At 36.4% G+C, this 18,444-nt stretch overlaps 1 protein-coding gene across 2 annotated transcripts in view; it reads left to right on the forward strand.

Moving 5' to 3' along the window:
* Positions 1-1,173: 1,173 nt before the first annotated feature.
* Positions 1,174-18,444, forward strand: part of LOC111146803 (triple QxxK/R motif containing) — a 100,040-nt gene continuing 82,769 nt past the window's right edge. Inside the window, exons 1-2 of one of the 2 annotated variants that reach the window (XM_022502490.1) lie at positions 1,203-1,292; positions 11,644-11,803. The gene's annotated coding sequence lies outside the window, so the exon portion shown is untranslated. Of the gene's footprint in view, positions 1,293-11,643; positions 11,804-18,444 lie in introns of both variants that reach the window. The other variant, XM_022502491.1, reaches the window with a different exon arrangement.

Raw genomic sequence — 18,444 nt, forward strand, 5'->3', positions numbered from 1 at the left:
TCTCAAAGCACTTGTCCAGAAATACCGTTTTGTTTTTTCTGTTATTATGACTACTGTATCGGACAAGATAAACACTTCTGGGTATTGGCTTAATATAGAAGGAAAAAAGAGTTGCACTATTTTAAAACCACACGCATACAAATCTGGTTAAGAGTATTAAGATAATCTCATTTAACTCTACCTTTATTTCTAGGAGAGGAACTGGAGACCAGCAAATGATTTAGGAGAAAAGAAAATAAAATTACATTTTGGATTCAATTCCTGGTCCTGATATCCTGAGAGATTTCAGAGACCTTCTAGTTAGTCTATTTATACTTGTCTCAGTCCTTCTTTATTCTGTGTGCTATTTCCCTTCTCAAGGGCTTTTTTTTTTTTTTTTTTTTTTGGAAACTAGGATGGGCTGGCCTACAGGAAAATGACTTACACTAGAGCAAGGGAAAAATTGAAAAATTAAATTGGAAATCGCCTAATTTTAAGAAAGAATTTTATATTCAATTCGCCACAGTAAAAAATAATGACTACAGGCACTTTTCATTTGTTGAATGATTGAATAAATGTAACCTATCTGAGCCTCAGTTTCATTGTTCATAGGCCTTGGATAATAACAGCTCTGTTGGGTGTTGAGAGGAGTAAGGGATTATAAGGTATAAATCATTCAACTGTTAAATGCTTTCCAAAAATATTATCTTAATATTTCATTCCCATTTCGTAGACGTGAAAACTGAATACCTGGACATACCTCCAAAGTTTTATTGTTGCTCATGATTCAGGAATCACTTTTCCTAGGTTAATTAATCTGTGAAAAACTTCAATCTGCAAACAACGTTGTTTTCAGAGATAGTTCATGCTTCCTTCCTCCAAGGTATGCTTCCCGGAGAGTGGGGATGGGGAATGTGTGTATTAGGTGAGAAGCCTTCAACAATCAAAAGAACGTACTCTCGTGTTTTATATTTCTCAAACGAGTTATAGTCCTTATTTCTAATTTCTGGGGTCACCTCGTAAATCAAGTATGGGAGTTTGGGACTCCACGCTGGAGGAAGAAGAGGCCGCAGGGCGGGCTCCTCGGCGTCCGAGATCCGCGCACAGGCGGGAGAGAGACTGACCAATCGGAGCGCGGGCTGGGGACTGGTCGCGTCCTTTTCCTCCGAGCCCCGCCTCTTTTCGTACAGCCCGTTGGGATTAGGGGTGTGCGGCCGGCTCGTCCCGCCCCTGCCTCTGAGTGACAGGACCGTGGACAGCAACATTTCCAGCTAGACCCGAAGTTTGTCGGCCCTTGCCTTGGCTGAGCTGAGGTGTGTGTGTCCGGCGAGGGCGAGGGGGCTGGGGAGGCCCTGCCAGGGAAGCTCGGGGTCAGGGACTGAAAGCGGGCGCACGGCCTTAGCGAGCCCCCAAAGCGTTTAGGAGATGGTAGTTCCGCTCCTGAGAGCGGCACTTGGGCGGGCCGTGTGGAGGGAGGCTCTGGAAGAGGGGGAACCCGAAGCCCGGGAAACCCAGTAGGTACGGTAATAACTTAAGGACCCCTTCTGGCGAACAGGACGCTCGCGGTGGGGGTGGGGATGGCGGGTCTGGTGTTGGGGTGCGGGGTGGGCGTGGCCGCCGCTGTTGCTAAGGAACGCGCGGTTCCCGCCCTGCCAGCGTGTCCGGCTGGGGCACTGGGCCCTGGAAATTTTAGTCCCGCCCACCTCCCTAGACCGACCTCTCACTTGGCTAGGGATTGGCTCCCTTGTGCTGTCAGTTAATTAGCGTTCGTTTATTTTACTGTCTAGCTCTCCCGCTCGGTAGTTGTCTGGCGTCCCTCCCCAGTATTACCCTTCTCCGTACTTTCCCCGCCTTTCCTTCTTAATAAGCATCTGCAGACCAAAACAGGCAGCGTGAGGTGGCTTTATTTGCACGGAGGAGGGGGCGCCGGAGTGGGATGGGGAGAGGATCTTTGCTTGGTTCTTGGTGAATCCCTGAACCCACAAAGTGTTGGTGTCCATGTGGATGGCTAGGGAAAGGTGGATAGGAGATCTAGTCTTTTCCACCTAGAATTCTTTTTCTCACTGGTGCCCGTTTGAGCACAATGAGCAGCTCAGGAAGTTTAGGCTGTTCATTTTTGGACAGGCTTCAATACATGATCTCCATGTCTTCTGTGGAGAGTGGGTAATATTAAGCTTTATGTAAAGCCCCTTGGCTTCACTGACCCACCTTCAATGATTAACTGTAAGATGGTAACCACAGAAAACCACTTCAGATCTCTTTGCTCATACCAGTTGGCCCCAAATGATTCAGCAGAACAAACATTCCAGAGAGAAAACACAAAAGGAGCTAAAAATCTGCTTTTACTTCCTTCTGCTAGGTTTACTGTATAAATCCCCAAGAAGGAAGCTTGTACTGCTTGATAACACTGGGGAGAACGTTGACCTATAAGTCAGAAAACAGGCAGGGTTAGGAAATACTGTCCTTGGGCAATAACTTTCATAACTTTTCTCATCTATAAAGTGGGGCTTCTGTGCCCTTTGTTCCTAAAGAGTAAGAAGGGATAATTGATTATGAAAGTATTATTAATGATCTACACAGATATAAAATGTTACTGATTACATTTTATCTTTTTGTCTGTATAATCTGAATTTGTAAACACAGAAGTATGATTATTCAGCTTAAATATTTTCAGACATCCTTTGTAACTTATCATTGGAACTACTCTGGGTCTGTAGTTCCCTCCTTTATGTTAATGATTCTGTAATAGTTCTGGTTACATAGCACCTTAAATGTTTTGTGTGACATCCCTCTCCCCCCTTACTTGACATCACTGGTTTTTCAAAGTATACACATAGCCTGAAAGGATTGGGAAAGATTACCTTCTAATCCAAAGATAAATGACCTCTTTGGTGCCATATACCACTTTGAGAAGCCAAGGAAAGCTGTTGACTCTCCCCTTAGAGAAAGACACAGTTGGAAGCCCAAGTGGTCCTGGATTAAGATCCTATTTTGGATCAACTTCTTGAGGGATAAGGAAATTACTCTCCTCCTTGCCTCATCTCAAAGAGAGAGTGAGTATATAGTTGGGAAAAAAATTGGGTCTTTTTCCTTTCTTCCACAATGCATTTACCATAGTTTAATTCAGAATCTTAAGCCAATCCTTTCTTTTTTTAAACTATTTAATAAACAGGAACTACCAATAGATTGTTGCTGTCGTTTCAAAACCATGTAAGCTGTAATTTTTTTCAAATACCTTTTGATCATTCTCTTAAAGGATATTCTTGTACTTACACCAGTGGAAAGAGAAATTATTGTCAAATATTTTGAGAAAATGTGAAATGGTATTTTTGAGATTAACATTAAATACATAAACTTTCTCTTCTATCAAAGTCCATTTTGGACAAAGAAAAACTGATTATGTTTAGCATATGCCACTTGAATACCATAACCTGACTCCTAGACTCCTTTCTACAACTTAAGTGAGTCATCTTTTGTACTATTTTAATTTCTTGTGGCTAAAAAATATTGTGGTTGGTTCCACTGTGGCTCTTTTCTTGATTTCTGTATTTAAATAAAAGGCTATAAATGAGGTTACTTTGTTTGCTGAATTTTCTTATCGAGGTTTATCAATAAAGTGGACATCTGTAGTAGATATTTTCATTAGGGAAAACACTGGAAAAAGAAAATATATATTGCTTTTGTAATAAACATAAGAGTATATAGGAGCACTTGTTTTCTTTATTAGCATTTATAATTTCATTTGAATTGTTCAGTATTTGATTATCCTTTCTTAACTCCATTTCTGGTGGAGAAGCTGGTATAAAGACAAATGGATTAGAGAAAGCATTCTAATGAAATTAAAGTTTTTAGGGCCTCAGTAAATAATAGCTTTTTTTCTCTCTTGAATTTGTTAACAGGTGGAGTTTACAATATCAGCTTCATTACTAAATAGCTGATTGGGCATAATAATTTCAATAGGAGAATAGAAATGAATACTAGTACTTCCTGTCCCTTTCTACCTCCGCTTCTTTTCTCAGAACCTAGACTTCAATGAGAGAAAATTTCAGTTTGCAGAAAAGATGCACTTACCCAGAATTACTGATAGGCATGGCCCAGGGAGGAGAGTGAAGTAAAAGAAGGAAAACCTCTAGCATTTACAGATTTGCAGTAGTTACTATCTACCCATTGGAGTAATATGGACCAATGGATTTGAGTCATCAATCAGATAACTCTCCTCTTGGGAAGCTGCAAGTAGGGAGTGGGATCTGAGGCCAGGACTGTTAACCTAGTGTTCTGATTTTCTACCCTGGGTGATCCCTTTGGGTCATTTGAAATACGCAGAGGTGTTTTTAAATTATTACTATGTGTTTGAAAGCTCCTGGCTTTTGGGACCCTGTGTAATATAGAGGTACAGCTCAATGAAGAATTTTCTTCCTCCCCTCCAATGCCAGAAATACCTCCTTTGAGAACCACTGTTCCAGTGAAGTTCCTCCACATGGAAACATGAGGCTAGGCCAGATTTCTCCCGAGTCTTTGTTCCTCTGTATTCACATTTTTGATATCAATAGATTTAGCTCTAAGTGTGAAGGTTTTAATAAAAATATTGCTTAGAAATTGTCATTTTTTGGTATTCTCCCAGAATGTCCAAAACAATATTAATGCAAAGTAGTGATGCATATTTTATAATATTTGATATCCTCAAGACATATCTAACTGAACAAATAAGGATCATAGATTCCTAGAGCTAATTCTTTTCACACCTCTTACATCCATACCTGTTAAGTATCTTTGCAACAACAGAGTGAAATAGGTATACAGTTTCATGAAAAAGAAAAAATGATTTCTTAGCCTCCTAATTTGGGAATGTTAAACAATAGAAAGATAAATACTCTGTACTCAGAGGTTTAACAAATTCTGTTTTGTTGAATCAGAAGGTGGAGACAGTTGCATAAGTGAGAGGATCTTATCAGTTTCATGGTTTTCAAGCCACTGAACATGGAGAATGACAACAGGATTAAAAAGATGCTTAGTTCTTCTATAGAAGTATTATGTAGTGGATGCTTGGGTGGCTCAGTTGGTTAAGCGACTGCCTTCGGCTCAGGTCATGATCCCAGAGTTCTGGGATCAAGTCCTATGTCAGGCTTCCACCTCCATGGGCAGTCTGCTTCTCTGTCTGACCTTCTCCCTTCTCGTGCTTCTCTCACTCTCTTTCAAATAAATAAAGAAAATTTTTTTTAAAAAAGGAGTATTATATAGTGATATAGTTGCAAAATTAGCAGACCAATTAGACTGATCAACTTAAAATTTTGGCAAAGAAAAAAGGAAGATGGTTAAACCGAAAAAACATTTTATCATAGATATTAAAAATATTCGAATATTCTAGGATGTAGAATAATAAATTATATGGGTACCTGTGACAAAGTCCTACTTGTGGATTATAGTTTATATCTACACTAGATAGAAGGTACACTGGACTGAAAGGTTTTGGCTTAGCTCCAGCAGTAGAAACATTATTTTGGATGGAGTGGGGGGTGGTTTATAATGTTTCAGGCATCAAGTTCCTTATAACTGAATATATACAGTTGAAGATTTATGAGGTTCTTCCATTTTTATGAAGAATGTGCTTGAACATTATAATACATTCTCATTATTCACAGTGGTTCAGTATAGCACTGAATCTCTCTGGGCAGGGGCATATCAGATTTTTTTAAGGATGGAAAAGTATAATTTTAAAAAGAACCAGTTTCTGATTCCATTTTGTCATTTCCTAGGTGTCCATTCTCTGCCTCCTCTCCTCTCCTCAACATCTCCACCCCACCCCCCATACATACATATATACATTTGGAAAAGACTCGACTAGGTAGAAATGATCTGTATAGTCTCATTCAATGCCAAAATATTCTGGATAGATTTAGCATTTGAAATGAATAGAGTAGAATATAAAAGCCCCACAAATCCAAGGAAGAGTTAATCATAAGATTCAGTGAAATACCTGTGAAAATCAAGAATTTTAAGCTACAGAAGAACATTTGAGGAAATTCTTTGACATCTAATACAAGAATTCATGGCCTCTATGGATAGGAGAACTCCATATAAAAAGGACAGACAATGATTAAGTGACAGTAGAAAGATAAAAAGGTAAAACAAAAAGATGAGGAAGAAACTAAAAATGAGAACTCTATTAATTTATATTCTTGCTTTAACAAACTGCCACAAACTTAGTGACTTTAAAAAGCACAAATTCGGGGCACCTGGGTAGCTCAGTGGTTAAAGCCTCTGCCTTCGGCTCAGGTCATGATCTCCGGGTCCTGGGATCAAGCCCCACATTGGGCTCTCTGCTCAGCGGGGAGCCTGCTTCCCCTTCTCTCTCTCTCTGCCTACCTCTCTGCCTACTTGTGATCTCTGTCAAATAAATACATGAAATCTTAAAAAAAAAAAAAACAAAACCAAAAAAAACCCCCAAAACCCCCACAAATTCATTATCTTATAGATCTGTGTAGTTCAGAAGTCTGACATAGTTCTCAATGGGCTGAAATCAAGGTATCACTAGGGCTGCATTCCTTTCTGGAGGCTCTGGGAGGGGATCTGTTTACTCGGAAAAAATATATACTTAAACCATTCATCAGCTGACTATGATCCATGGGCTACCCAAATCTGGCTCACTGCTGTTTTTTATGACCCGTGAACTAAGAATAGTTTTTGCTTTTAAATGGTTGGAAAAAACAAACAATATTTTGTGGTGTAAACATGGATTTTAAATTTTGTTTACAAATAAAGTTTTATTGGGACACACCTACACATATGTTTACATATTGTATGTGGTGCTTAAACTGCAGTGTTGAGTAGTTGCAGCAGATAAGCAAATGTGTGGGTGTGTTGCTTTGTATTGCTCAGAGCACTACAAATTGATGCGACACAGTTATAATTTGATTTTCCCTCAACCTTCAAAGCCTAAAAATTTATGATCTGGTGTTTTATAGGAAAAGTTTGCAATTCTTGCCCTAAACTATAAACTTTAGTGTATAAGATTGGAATTTTCTTTTTATTTCAAGGTACCCAAATTTACTTAGTAATTGCTTTGCAGTGTTCTACTCCCCCCTCCCCGCCCCCGCTTTTCTTGGTCTTATATGGACTGGGGTTAAAAATAAGTCTATTATTCTTTATATTTAATCATACAAAATTTCTTTTCTTCATCTCTGTGCCATAAATGAAGCATACTCATGTAAAGATTTTAGAATTTCATTTCCAAAGACTTTCAGTTAATTATTGCAGTATTGTAAGAAATAGTAATACTTTATGTATACCAAAAATCTGTGTATAGAGATAAGCATGTACTGTATTAAGTTACGTATCAATCAGTTAATCAGCAAAGATCTGTTTGTCAGACATAGGTGAATTATATAGGGGGAGTGGCTTTGAAAGGTTTTGAAGGATGCCTGTGAATTTAAGGTAGGTAAGGCTGGGGCTAAAGTAACATCAAGGCAAAGAGAACAAGATTTGTAAAGCTACTAAGCTGTCAATAGGATCACATAGATGGGAAATGAAAGAAATTCAGTGGCTGGAACACAGAAAAGTGGCTGGAGTGGAGGCAATAAAGACCTGCTGGCCCAGGCCGAGATGGCTGTTTTATATGCCATACAAAGCAATTTTCATCTTATAGGCAGTGAGGATCCATTTTAGATTTTTATACTGTAAAGCCCATGTGATTGGATCGGTATTTTAGAATAATGATTCTTAAATTTTCAAATATAGCACTCCCTAAATTTTTTTAATGCTATGAATATACCATCATGGAACAGAAGTTGCATTGGGATATACCCTCGCATGTCGTATTTATAACAACATTTTCCTTGAGGGAGGATATATAGATAATCCTCTAATTATTGTAGAAACTTAAATGGTACATAAATTTTGTGAGCAGACTCTTAAATAAACTGAAATAATTTTAAGATTTCAAAAGATTAAGAAGTTACCTATAATGTAAAAAATATAATCTGGCCTCTCCTGGGTACACAGAACTACTTTAAAACCAAACACAATATATATGTTTGCACACTGCACCAGTGTTATATATGGCTTATAAAAAGTTGAGATAGACGTTTAGTTATGGACCACTTTAACACATTTGGATTTTCTTTTCTTAGATATTTAAAAAACAATGTTTAATGCTTAGTGTTTCTTCAAATAAAATTAGTGTATTTTGAATGCCTCTAAAGAATTGGACTAAAACTGTATCTCACTTTAAACATTGATTTAGATATATAATAAAAATAGTATTCCAGGTAATATTTTCTCACATTTATATAGACTTTTATATTTGCCACATTATTTTCATAAAAATGATCTCATTTCATTCTTACAATAATCTCTGATATATATGAGTTCTTTACTCCATTTTATAGATTTGAAGTCTATATCTCAGAGGGATGATCTGAACATACTCTTCACTGTAGAGGAAAGTGAGTATGCTCTATGATTAGATAGATTTGCATTCAAATCTGTGCCCTTTTCTTTGTTAACTGTGTGTGCTTAGAAAAGTCACTTAATTGTTAGGAAACTCAGCTTTACCAGTTGGAGTTAATTGTACTTGTCCCACAGGAATGTTATGAGCATTTCTTTCTGATAATACATGTGACATGTAATGCACAGTAAATGGAAACTGCTGATATGATTATTGTTGCTAATATTAATCATCATCATTAATAAGGGCCCAATACCCATTATTCACATTTTCAAAACCCAAAACTTATTTAAAAAAAAAGGTTTTGCAAAATAAATTTTTCTCCAAGTATTACATAAACTCAGTTGAGACAAAACTGCATTTAAAATGACATGGAACTATTTATGTAGTGTTTACTTTTCTAGTCATTGTCAATAGTGATAAGATTCTGCTATGAAGTATTAATATGCTGTCCCTACATTCCTCTAGGATTGTTTTGTAATTACAGTAAATGAGACATATTACCTCTCTGTAATCTAAAAACCTTTAAGACACAACTGGCCCAAACATTTTAGATAAGGACTACAGATATATATTATTATAATTCTTTTATTTTAATAACCTTATTGAGATGTAGTTTACAACCATTAAATTTATTATTTTAAAATGTACAATTCAGAAGTTTTGTAGCATATTCACAAAGCTGTACAACCATCACCACTATGTAATTTTAGAATATTTTCATAACCTCAAGAAAGAAACCCTGTACCCATTATCAGTCATGCCCCATCTCTTCTGCTCTCACTCCCAGCCTTACCTAACTGTTAACCTGTTTTCTGTCTCTATAGATTTTCTCATTCTGGACATTTCATATAAAGAGAACAATAAGAATGGTGTATTAACTGGACTTTTGTGACTGGCTTCTTTCATTTAGAATAATGTTTTCAAGGTTCACCCATGGTGTCACATGTATCAATATTTCATTCCTTTTTTGGTGGAATAATACTCTATGGAATGGTTATATCACATTTTATTTATCTGTTTTTTGGCTAGAAGAATATGCTGCTATGAACATTTATGTGCAAGTTTTTATGTGGACATGTGTTTTCATTTCTCTTGGGTAAATACCTAGGAGTGGAAATGCTGGGTCATATGGTTACTCTATGATTTTGGGGGGAACTGCCAAAGTATTTTGAAGATGGCTGTGCACCATTTTACTTTTCCACCAGCAGGGTATGAAGATTCTAGTTTCTCTACATCCTCACTAACACGTCTTATTGTCTGTCTAGTGAAGTGGTATCTCACTGTGGTTTTGATTTGAATTTCCCTAGTGACGAATGAAATCTACTGTCTTTTCATGTGCTTATTGGCAATTTGTTTTTATTCTTTGAAGAAATATCTATTTAAGTCCTTTGCCTTCTAAAATTTGGATTATTTGCATTTTTTACTGTTGAATTGTAGGAGTTCTTCATTCTGGGTATAAAACCCATATCAGATATGTGATTTGCAAATATTTTCTCCTGTTCTCTGGGTTGTCTTTTCACTTCCTTGGTCATGTACTTTGGAGCACTAAGGTTTTTCTTAATTCTGATGAAGTCCAATGTACCTATTTTTTCTTTTGTTGCTTGTATGTTTGGTGTTATGTCTAAGAAACTATTGCCTAACCCAAGGTCATGAAGTTTTACTCCTCCATTTTCTTCTAAGCCTTTTATAATTTCAGTATTTACCTCTAGGTCTGTGATTCATTTAAGTTAAATTTTGTGTATGGTAAAACAGGACTTTGATGTAGGAAAGATGTTAAGGTTCAGAGCCAACAGCCAAGAAAGAATTCTTGAGATGTCTTTGGTCCAAAAAGGTGGTTTCATTAAAGCACAGGGATAAGGAACTGTGTTTTCAGAAATGGCTGCACTGGGGTCATGAAGAGTGGCTGATTATATACCAACTTTCAAGTTGGGAGGGGTTCGGGATAATGTTATCCCTTTTTGGATTTCCAGGACCTTGAGGGGACTAGCTGTTGTTGGGAAGAGGTCATTTATTATTGTCTGTCAGTGGGTAATAAGCTTGGGGGATGATTGCCAACATGCATCTTGGAGGGGGAGGCGATGATAGAGAGAAAAGATGTTTCCAAAGAGATTTTTATGTGTTAAAGTAGACTTGCAGGATCCTGAGGGTCAGATTAAGATTGCCTTTAGCCCTTAGCAAAGTATTAACATCGAGGCAGTTGAGTCCTTAGAGGAATGTCACTCTGCCTTTTTCAAGGACTTGGCAGTGGGCTGTAGATAGTAAGGAAATTTAGTTTTTCTTTTTGCCTTTGTTTCCCATGTCAGACTTCAATTTTATTCTTTTGCAGCACCATTTTTAAAAGACTATGCTTTTGTATTATCACGCTTTAGCTGGATTATTATCACTATTTAAAAACAGCCTAAAGGTTGCAAGCTATTTTTAATGATATGATTAGAATTAGTGAAACTTGTGTTCTCAAATGCTTGGGGTTAAATTTTGAGTTGGTGTTACTATTATGAGACAATGGTTTGGAACCATTGTCTTACATAGATAAGAGTATCTATATAAGGGCAATTGCAATATAAAACTAGAGATAAGTTCAGTGCCTGGCACATAATAGGTATTCAGTAAATATTTGTTGAACAAAAATGAATAAATCATCTATTATCTGATTGTTTCCTTTCTTGCTTTTTAATGGCATTTAGTTTAGAAAGTAACATATTTAAGCAATTATGGTTAAATAAAATTATTTTTATAGGTTGACCCTGTATAAATTACTAACAGAGAACAAATTCAAATTGGTCTCTTTATATTCCTATTCAATTCTAAAATATAGTGAATACATCTCTAACTACCTTTTAGATAATTACTATACAATGAACCATTCTTAAAGTGTGATCTGCAGAAATAATGTTACTATTTATTACAGTGGAAAGGGGGTCTTTAATTAAATAAATTTTAGACACATTGGGTCAAGTAAATTTAAATAGGCTTCTCTATTACAGGATTTCTCAGAGCCTTGTTTTTGAAGGTATGCTTTGTGAAAAAAGAGCATGATATGCAACATTTTCTGAGTATATTTGACCAGAGAAACTTAATTCAAGTGAATGTGTAACAGACTTAGCAAACCAAGAAACACCTCTTAGAAAATGCTACCACAGTGATTTTATTTTGTAGGCATTAGGGCACTGGAGATCATCCATTTATAATGTTTCTATATACTCTACTTTGAATTCCAGTAAGAAAAAGCAACCAAGAGCATTGTTATTGGTATCTGGAATTGAATTTGCCAGGAATGCAAGTGCAGCTTCCTCGGTAAAGATCTTGCCTTTGGAAACGTCTTACCCCTTGGCAGCTCTCCAGAGTTCAGACTTGGCAGCATCAAGGACACAACACAAGGTGTGTTTATTTGATTTAACATTTGGCAAAAGGTGTTTTGACTTGTGTTTTTTTTTTTTTCACTTGTTTTTTTTTTTTTTTTTTTGGGTTTTGTTTTGTTTTGGTTTGTTTGCTTCTGGCAATGAACTTGAGTTTGGAATGTAGTTTTTATAGAAGGCAGTATTACAATGGGAGGATGATTTTATTTTTATTTGTTTTGTATTTGGGCAAATCCAAATAAAGAGAGCAAGATCCCTAGAGCTATAAATCTATATCTGATTTTTTAAATCATTTAGTTTTATTGTCTACTAGGATTTGTTTCTACTTTAAGCACTTGATCTCTCTCTCTCTCTCTCTTTTTGTACTTGATCTCTCTTATGTTTGATACACTATGATACTTTGGCACATTACTATATTTTGGTAGTTATATATGGATTATAATCAATATCTCTGTATAGTAAGTAATAAGCAGATTGAGATCATCATAAAATGTCATTCAATGTCATTTTTAACCTTTCTTGATTAATTGGTGTATCTGTGTTTCACCTGTTTTGTGGGAGAGGAAATATGTTATATAATCAAAGAATATGGGCCCCCATTATATCTCTGACCTTATCCTCTGCTATCCTCTTCCACCTCTTCCTCCACGCAGAACTTTTCAATGGCTTTCTGTTTCATTCAAGATAAAAGCTAAAAGCTCTTAAACTGGCCTCTTCAAGAGATGGTTCCTTGTTACTGCTCTAATTTCATCTCTAATCACTCACTTGCCCAACCATACTGGCTCCTTTGTTGTTCTTTGAACATGCTAGGCATGTTTCCCCTCAGGATTTTTATACCATTCTCTCTACTGAATGCTCTTCCCTAGATATCTGTATAGCACATTGTTTACTTTCCTTTGGGTCTTTATTACAAGATCACCTCGTCACCATCCACATATCTCTGCTCTATATTTTCTACTTAGCATTTATCGCTATATAATAAACTATATATTTTATACTTACTTGTCTTGCTTATTGTCATTATCCTTCACAGGAAAATCATGTCCTATGAGGGCAGATGGCTTTTTTTTTTTTTTTTTTTTTTTTTTTGCTTTGGTATTACTCTATCTCTAGCAACTAGAGTAGTTCTTGGTTCTTGATAAGTGAATGAATGAATTACCAGTTAACTTAGCAAACGTCTCAGTGTTTCACTTACCATGAGTGAGGCACTTGTGCTAATTGGTAACCCTACATGTGGTGTCCAAATGGAGCATCTCTTCATTGGATGGGGGGTAATGATCAGGTAGAAGCTGTAGTGCAGGGGGTGAAAGAGTTCACCTGAGGCGGAACAAAGGAGACAGAAGTTTATTGAATATACTGCAAGGGAGAGAGATGGGCAGAATGGTAGAGGAAAGGCTGTCTGCAATGAGGTGGTGGGTGGAGGCTGTTTATTTAAAGGGGGAAGGTGAGGCGGTATAATCACCTATGGAATTCTCCTTTTTGGTTATCTGTGCCTAATTGTAAGTAGCCTATTGTTCAGTTAGGGCCTATGGATATTTTGAGGTAGGCTCTTGATGGGCCTTTTTCTATATTCCATTGCTCAAGCCTGTTTGCCTAAAAGCTGCCTCTGCAATACAGAGATGAAAAACACAGTTCCTGCCCTTCTAAGGACTGTTTGAAGGGAGATGGATGGTTATAGCAGCCATCTTACTACAGTGTTGTGCTGTAATGAGGTATGAATACAAAGCTATCATCATTTGGAGAAACAGCATTTGAGTCAGACTGTGTTGGGCTCATGGAAGCCTTCCTGAGAAAGGTAACCTATTTTTTTTTTTTTTTTTTTTTTTAATCAGCTGGAATAGCCTAGGTTATGCTGTAGGAACAAACAAGCCCAATTCACAGTGTCCTAACACAACAAATGTTTATTTCTCACAGAGACTACATGTCTAAAATCTGTTAGTAGGAAAGCTCATATACTTCCATGATCCAGATGCAGCAATGGGAAGAGAGTGGTTAATTATGCACTGGCATTTAGAGTTTTATTGGTCAAAACAAATTTCAAAAGGGGGACTGTGAAGTGCAATATCGTCTCTACCCAGAGGGAGAGGAAAACTGGAAGATATGTGAGTAGAATTAATGACTACTGTTATACTTTTCTACTGTCTTAAAGGAGTATAAGATAATCCAGGTAAAGAGAAAGTATTTCAGAGAAAGGAAGAGCATGGGCAAAGGCAGTAAGCTGTTACGTAGTGTGGTAATTTCAGGGAACTGTATGTAATTCAAAGTAGTTAAAGCACAGTGTTGGTGTGGGATAAAGATAGGTTAAAGAGATTGGGGGGAGAATGGGGGTTTGATTACACCAAACTATGGAATTAGAACTCCATCCTGAAGCACATAAGGAAACACTGAAGGATATAATATACTTCAGGGGAGTTTTCTTGATTAAACTTAATTGACAAAAGATTATTCTGGAAGCAGTATGGGGGATGGTTTGAGGGGAGCAAGACCAGAGACAGTAAGACCAATTATGATACTAACGCAATAATGCTGGTGAGACTGCAGATGAATGCAATGACAGAGAAAATGGTAAAGGAGCGGAACAAAGGGTAAAAGGGCAGGAAAAGTGTATATACATGGAGGTGGACTCCAGGGCAGAGGGGAGCCTTGGTGGAAGACAGGACACTTCATCCACTGAGATTATAGTAGAGGTAATGGCATGAACAGTGTTTGTACCTTAGCGTATGTGTGGATTTATGTGTGTTTAATGTGTGTGAGAGAGTAAGTTAGAATAAGCTAGCAAGTGAGCAATTCTTACCTAGTGATCTATATATTCTTTGTGACTTGGGAAACCAGCTCATATGCCTAGAATAGAATGAAGGTGGGTGGAAGACTTCAGGAGAGCCCTACAAATTGTAATGGCTACTGAGTCAAATGGGACATACAGCCAACTTGAGGCAGAGATGTTGCTGGGAAGTGTTATGCACTTGTTAAAAATCAGATTATACACTTTACTACAGAAATTGCTTTGGGAAGCTCGGTTGCTTTTTCTTTAAATTGTTTAGAATTCAGTAATAATTTAAAAATATACACTTGAAAAAGCTTTTGTGTATGCAGCTTCCATTAGAGGGACTCAAGAGATACAATCTAGTTCCAGTCCCCAAATTTTGGTTAATGTGATAATAAGGACCCAATTATTTCATAACAGAAGGAATACAAATTTCTAAAACTAGTGAGGTAGTTATCCAGTGCTTTTATAAAATCATTCTTTTATGATATGCTTTCAAATAAAGTAGTAAATGTGACAGTAAAGTTTAATTTTTTTAAAGAAGACCGAGAAATGATTGGAATACCTGTGATATTTTTCTTAAAGGTTTTAGAAGACATTGCTTGGAAAGTTCTATGATTTAAAGGATATTCTAAAATCATGTTTCTTGTTTCCCATGTATATTAGGACCATGGTTAAAATATTTGGGATGCTGGGATGCCTGGGTGACTCCCAGTCAGTTGAGCATCTGACTTTGGCTTGGGTCATGATCTTGGGGTCCTGGGATGGAGCCCCAGAGTGGGCTCCCTGCTCGGCTGGGAGCCTGCTTCTCCTTTTCCCTGTGCCTCTACTCCTGCTTGTGCTCTCTCTCTTTGTGTCAAATGAATAGGTAAATAAATCTCCAAAAAAAAAAAAAAAAAGAAAATATTTAGGATGCTACATTTATTATTACAAATTGAAGTTTTGAGACCTTGATGAAAGAATCAGTTTTATCTAATATCATACTATTTCCCTAGAGAACCATACTGACCTGCTCAATGCATGTGGTGGGAATACAGATACATATGGATATAGATATATAAAATTTTTTTTAGATATATAAATTTTATATATGTAAACTTGTACAACTTAGTACAACTCCTGAGGAGAGAATAACAAAGAATTGATGGGAATGTTGACCTGAGAAGATTTTTTTCTTAGATTGGAGGGTAATTAGGAACTCTTGACAAAGATTAGAGATAACAGTTATTAGTTTTAAAACTGGGGACTAGTGTTTAAGCCTATTTGTTTGTTTGTTTGTTTGTTTAGGAGCCTGCCATTTTCCAAAGTATTTTTTTTTTTTTAAGATTTTATTTATTTGTCAGAGAGAGAGAGTACACACAAGCAGGCAGAGAGGCAGGCAGAGAGAGAGGAGGAAGCAGGCTCCCTGCCAAGCAAGGAGCCCGATGCAGGACTCGATCCCAGGACCCCAGGATCATGATCTGAGCCGAAGGCAGCGGCCCTACCAACTGAGCCACCCAGACATCCCTCCAAAGTATTTTTGAGTACTTATACTGTAAGCATGAAAGTGGTACTATCTTACTCCAGAATTTCCAATACTTGCTAACAGTAAGGGGCACCTGGGTGGCTCAGTGGGTTAAAGCCTCTGCCTTCGGCTCAGGTCATGATCCCAGGGTCCTGGGATCGAGCCCCATATCAGGCTCTCTGCCTGGCAGGGAGCCTGCTTCCTTCTCTCTCTCTGCCTGCTTCTCTGCCTACTTGTGATCTCTCTCTGTCAAATAAATAAATAAAATCTTCAAAAAAAAAAAGTGCATATGTAATTTGGCATCTTAAAAGTAAATCCAAAGATACTTTTGTTGAAGCCACTTAGCTGATAGTAGAGGATAGTTAGGAGACCAAATAGTAGCAGAAAAGTATACAATTTATATGTAATTAAGTTAATACAGAAAAGTATACAATTTATATGTAATTAATAGTATATTCTGAGATCATTCTTATACTCTAAGAACCTTAACTATAAAGGAGCTCATTTACTTTTTAAATGAATGTAAGGTCATCAAGTTCAGATTGTTTTTGTTTGTTTATTTGTTTATAAAAGCCATTTGGACTGTGTGGCCCCTCAGCAATGAGTAACTGATTAAACCAGCATGATGTAATGATACTAATAATATTTAATGAACACTTACTATGTGAGAAGCACCATGTTAAGTACTTAATATATTTAGCTATTTAATTTAGTGCTCACAATAGCAGTATGGGATAGGTATTCTTACTGTGCCCATTTAAAAAATGGCGAATGAGCTTAGCTTGGTAAACAACTAAAAAGTGATAGAACCAGAAAGGAAGTGAATTAAAATAGAGAAGAGTTAACCCACCTTTTATCAGTCTCATATTCCTATAAGAGAGAATTTATAGTAATATTTTAAAACTCAAAGCATTTTTAATTGTCTATGATAATGAACCATAAAATATGGATGATTTAACTTAATGTAACTGTCTTCTGAAAAATGTTTGCTCAAAAACATGTGTGCCACCATTTTCTAATTGTTTTGGATTCTTAATATATAAAAACAAAGATCCCTACTCTTGTGGTACTATGTTCTAGTGGATGGAATTCAGAAAATAAACAATAGACTACATTTAATATGAAAAAGCCTTTTTAATATTTTTAAATAGTTGGTAGATCTAAAGTAAAATAACTTTTCTTTTGCAACACTGATAATCTAATTGTTCACATCATTTGTAGTGCCTACATCAAATCATGAAAAGGATGAAATATTGATATAAAATGGTCATTTATGTTAAATAATTAATTTGAGATTAAATATTATTGACCATTATTTTGAAGACATCTCTTCCTCTCCTCCCTTCTTATACACTGAAGATGCAGCATTCCAAGAAAGCAATTAATTGTCTTTTGTCATTTGTAAAAGAACTTTGTTTTGTGTAATTAAAGATCTGGGTGGTCTATGGCTAAAATGGAATGAAAGTGAATTAAAAAAAGTCTTTGGACATATTTTTCCTATGAAGGACACAGTTAAGTGTAGTCTTAGTACCTTAAAATAACAGGAAATGCTCATGATTGAAGATTCAATTTTGCTCTTTTTGTTCAGCTATATCAGGGTGTCTTTATATGTGTATGAGAAAAAGAGGAATGGAGAGAATAAATATGGGAATGAATTATGTCAGGGCTTCCTAGGTGCCTTTGTTACAGTAGCTTTTCAGAATCCTACCACTGTAATTCCAGAAATTGACTAAACATTTACATATATTGTTAAAATAGAGGACGCTATTTCTCTCTGTCTTGGGTTTCTTCTACTTTCTCTTAAGTGATCTTAGTATCCTATACAGGATCTTCCTTTATGTATGCATCTCCGGTAGACCACTCTGCACTGCTTTGTTTGGTAGGCTATCTTTCATTAATTCTCTCTTATGAATGCTTTAAGGAGTTAAATAATGGATACGGTTTATGGACTTCATTATTGAAGTAGTAATGATGTGGTACAGTGAAAAATTAAAATGTTCAATCACAAGGTCATTAACAAAGAATGAAAAATAATTAAGGGCAAAAGAATAAAGACAGTTTTAAGATAAAATCCAAACTCGCATATAAGACCACTGTGTTGAGAAAGACATTGGAAAGATTTTTGCAGAGGATAGAATCTGTATTAAAAGAAAAGTCCAGTTCTGTTAGTAACTAGATTTTTGTATAGAAGAGATAACAAAAGTCTTTGGCATAGGCTGTAAAAAGGTTTTGGAAAAAAGTAGAGGTAACAAAAGTGACAAGTGTAATTAAAAAATGAACAGTAAGGAGTATGATGCATTAAGGAGAAATATGGTCCTATCAGAAATTATGATTATGGCCAATAAATGTGAAAAAGTTTGAGAACGTTTGTTTCTTTATTAATTGCTTTAGATAC

The sequence above is a fragment of the Enhydra lutris genome, unplaced genomic scaffold, assembly GCF_002288905.1.
Source record: "Enhydra lutris kenyoni isolate GAN:26980312 unplaced genomic scaffold, ASM228890v2 scaffoldscaffold14, whole genome shotgun sequence".
NCBI classification, from domain to species: domain Eukaryota; kingdom Metazoa; phylum Chordata; class Mammalia; order Carnivora; family Mustelidae; genus Enhydra; species Enhydra lutris.